This window comes from Aotus nancymaae, unplaced genomic scaffold (genome assembly GCF_030222135.1).
Source record: "Aotus nancymaae isolate 86718 unplaced genomic scaffold, 86718_ANA_hifiasm-v0.15.2.pri h1tg000033l, whole genome shotgun sequence".
Classification (NCBI taxonomy): Eukaryota; Metazoa; Chordata; class Mammalia; order Primates; family Aotidae; genus Aotus; species Aotus nancymaae.
This window is the reverse complement of record NW_026988447.1, coordinates 1,007,634-1,011,893: the sequence shown is the minus strand read 5'-3', so window position 1 is coordinate 1,011,893 and position 4,260 is coordinate 1,007,634. Positions and strand designations below refer to the sequence as shown.

The following is a 4,260-nucleotide window of genomic DNA, read 5'->3' as shown; positions in this document are numbered from 1 at the left end:
TTGAAACCTGACTACAGTGTTGTAAGCTGAGAGGTGGTGCAGCTTTCCTACTCAGCAGATGAAGAAAGAGATTCAGAATTTAAGTTAAACTCCCTACTTCACACAGCTGGAATGTGGCAGAGCAAGATTACAGCACACGTCTGCCTTACTTCTGGTCCATCCTGTTTCCACCTTACCTCACTTCTTATAGCACGGCCGGGAAAGAATCGTGTACTTCTTCATTAAACGTATCTTTGTTTCATATCCTTTTGACTCTTCACATATGCTGATTGCTGTACTTTGGGCTTCGGGGAAGTATTTATTACCTATTTTGAAAGAAGGCCCTTTAAAGATGATTTTAAAACATTTTTCGAGTAAATGCAATAGCTCTTGTTTATTGCTTCCTGCCATGTGGAATTACTGTAAATCCAATTAGTTTGGTCAAGTTCCCCGTAGACGTGTTGTTTGGCACAGATGATATGTTTGGTGCTGACATTCTGCAGTAGAGACACGTTTCAGGATTTGCCAGGGTGGGGGGAAGAACAGGGCAGCTGAGGAGAGACACGCCTGGCATCACTACTGCCTCCTAGTCTCACACCTCCCCTGAGAGGGAAGGGGTTTCCTGGAATGCCCCCTCACCCGCAAGTTTTGGTTGCTGACTTTCTGTCTGTTTTGAAGTTATAGTCAGGCAGGCAGCAGCCGAGGTGAAGTTGGAGTGTACATTGAGTTTGAAGAGTCCTGAAGTCAGGAAAAAATTAATGTAGACAACACTTGAAAATACAGGGACATAGACCTTTAGCATGCATAGTGGGGCTTCCTCTCCTGGGCAAAGGTTTCCTGTCAGTGTACAGTGTGGAAGGAAGGCTGCAAGGAGGGTCCTGTGGTGCACATACTGAATGAACTAATATATATAAAGCACTTAGAAAACTGCCTGGCATGTAGCAAGTGCTCAATAAATGCAATTACTATTATTATTACTCAAAGCTGTGTCACTACTGTTGCTCAAAATGTGTTTTTACTTTTAGTGCTACTGCTTTTATTACAAGGCAAGTTGTGAGATTTGGTCCTTAAAAACTAGAATCATGGAAGAAACCCAGGTTAAAGACCCAGCGGTGGGGCCAGTGCTTGGACAAGAGGTGAAAGTCTAGTTATCAGAAGAGTGATAGTGTAATACTGGGTTATAGATAAGAATCTTAGAGCTGTTATACACCCCTGTGTTACACATCAAGATGGGTCTAGGGACCTGCAGTTGGCTGGAGCCTCCTGGTGGGATTCAGTGAGAAGCAAATAGGTAAGAAAACTGGCTGCCTGTTATATGAAAAGCTATTTTTTTTTTTTTTTTTGGAGATGGAGTCTCACTCTGTCACCCAGTCTGAAGTGCATTGGCACTATCTCAGCTCACTGTAACTTCCGCCTCCCGAGTTCAAGCAATTTTCCTGCCTCAGCCTCTCAAGTAGCTGGGATTACAGGCACCCGCCACCGCACCCAGGTAATTTTTTTGTATTTTTAGTAGAGACAGGGTTTCACCATGTTGGCCAGACTGGTTTTGAACTCCTGACTTCAAGTGATCTGCCTGCTTTGGCCTCCCAAAGTGCTAGGATTGCAGGTGTGAGCCACTGAGCCTGGCCAAAGCTAATGTTTAGTAATAGTTTGAATGTCAAAGCAGTATTTGAATAAGTTAAAATCATTTTAATAATTATTTATATTTAGTCTCCTCATTGCTGTGTAATTGACAACTATTTAATATTAAGGCCAGAATGATACGATGAGAAAAGAGAGATAAAACCACAATGCATTTATATTTCCAGAATTGTGAGCTTAGTGTCCACTCTGCATTGTTAGAAGCTGCTTGGAAGAGTTGGCCTTTCTGAAATGTTATCACCTAAGGGTCCACGTGGAGATGACAGTGATAGAAGATGAAGAAATTCTGTCCCGATGTTCTGGGTAACTGGAATGTGAATATCCACAGATATTTACTGAAAGAATGAATGCACGCTGAGAGAAGGAGCACAGCAGAAGGTGAGCAGCACATGCCTGAACAAAGATGGCCCAACATTCACCTGTAAATAAAATCAGAGCCGCATTAGCAGCGTGCAATCGGACACTTACTGGGCAAAAAACCCTTGCTGATGAAATAGCCATAACGTTTTACTTTAGAGACACTTCAATATCGCTGCTGCAATTGCTACAAAACTGGGGGAAATGTGGTCTTTTCCTCATATTTCTTTTTTATGTCGTTTTTCAGAATTAAAGAATTACTAGCACTTTGTCTTGAAACTGATATGGCTGAAATCCTTTTCATGAACTTAGGGAAACTTAGGAATAGGATATTTAATGAATGATTGAGAAATCACTGGTTGATTATCATAAACCAAAACTCAACACATGTACAAAGTATGTCAATGGGAAAATGATCCAATCCACCCCTGCTTTTTTTGAATAGCTGAATCAGTGGCTGAATTTGTCAAGTTGCATTTGAATGTCATCACAATGCAGTGTCCGCATAGTCCTGATTACACGACTTACGATTTTCCAGTGAACCCTCTGGCTTAAACTGCTCTTTCTTCTTACCCATATTTACACTAATATTTATTCTAGAAATTCCTGAAAAATCAGCCCTTCCACTATCAGGCCCAATTCCGTTCTCTGCCTTGTAATGGAGCTATCTAAAAGCAGCTGGCCATAGTCATTCACCTACCCTTTGCTCCAGAAACTTCACTGCAGCTTCCCTTGTGTTTATTTTAGACCTGAAAATTGAAGAGCAAGATGAGGAGAAAAATAGCATTGAGTCTAACCAGGGCTTCATAAATGTGTTGCCATGGCTTATCTCGCTACAGGAACCACCGCTGTGGGATTTGGGGTCTGGTTAGGGAAGATTAAAGCGGTGGGTGGTGCAGCATTCTTCGCTTAAAACCTAAAATACACGTCCTTGTGCATTAAAAACACAGAGGTATTTCAAAGCCAAGTATGTATGTAATTAAAGTAAGAAAGTGCCGGCTTTTTGTGTGCACCTCGAGCTTCAGATCACCACATGTGCTCTTTGTCCAGCCTTGGGAGGGCCAACAAATACGCTGAGCTGCCAGGCAGATGGGAAAAGAAGCGTTAGATGCTGGAGTTCCAGTTGAATCCTTTGGCAGTGAACAGTCCTGCAGGCTCGTGCCCGCACAAACTTGGTTATGTTATCTCCTTCCTTTTATTCACAGACACAGAGTGAGGATACAGCTCCTGGTAATTTCAGCACAAGGCTCTCCTTAACTGGGGCAGCAGGGAGCCGCCCATCTGCACAAGCTGGATATGGCTTACTTGAGTGAATGGATCGCGTGCCAAATATTGACATCCAGATTCCTGAGGATTGTTCCTAAAAGAAAAGATGGAAAAGGAGAAAGTCATTTTTTTTTCCATCCAGGATTCACTTTCAAACCCAGTATCATTATTCATGAGTTTTCGCGATGTAAAGCATGGCGCCCCTTTCGCTTGCATTTCTACTTTCTGTTTTCCTAATCACCTGTCTCTTGGGTACGTTTTGTCTGTTCCAAGCTTCGTAGGATTGAAGAACCTGGAACTGGGCTCCGAAGATCTGAGCAGTGGCTGTGGTTTCTCTAACAAAGGAGTTTGGCACCTGTTGGAATCTCAGTCTCCTTAACTAGAAGACAGTCAAGCTGCTATTCAGATATTGATTAAAGTTGTTTTCCTGATAACCTCATAAGTCTACAAAGGAAATTTCCTATGGAATGTAAGAAACAGTCGAAAGTGGAGGCACACTAAAATCTTTATGTTGTGATATTGAGTATGTCTTGGTTAAAATGTGTCATGACTCAGAAACAGCTTTGTACTGTTCAGCAAAACCTACCCATAAAAGAGCTGTGACTCCTAAATATTAGTGATGCTGACTCCTTGAGCAAGACAAGCAATCAAGTCCTTGGACATGTCCCCTCCACTGCCACATACCTGTAGAGTGGATCTTAGAAACGCAAAGAAGCTGCTGCGTTTGACACAACAGCCATGGACAGAGGAATCAGTGAAAACTGGCACTGATATTGGAGGGTGGGAGCAAGGTAGTAGGGGCAAGGAGGTGACAAACAGGCTGCCCTTGGTGTCAAATCCAAACTGTGGGGTGACACACTGAGTCCTTTCGATATAGGAGGTATATCTATATCTGTATCTACATCTATATGTATATCTATCTATATCTATATCTGTTTCTGTGTCTGTGTGTAGCCCCTAGATCAAAATTTATCTATCTATCTATCTATCTATCTATTCATCCATCCATCCATCCAT

At 42.3% G+C, this 4,260-nt stretch overlaps 1 long non-coding RNA gene across 1 annotated transcript; it reads left to right on the top strand.

Annotated features, from left to right (window-relative positions):
• Positions 1 to 4,193, top strand: LOC105732476 (uncharacterized). The gene is made up of 3 exons (XR_001110999.2): positions 1 to 1,468; positions 1,788 to 1,998; positions 3,183 to 4,193. It is a non-coding gene; the product is annotated as an uncharacterized LOC105732476 (long non-coding RNA).
• The last annotated feature ends 67 nt before the right edge of the window (positions 4,194 to 4,260 follow it).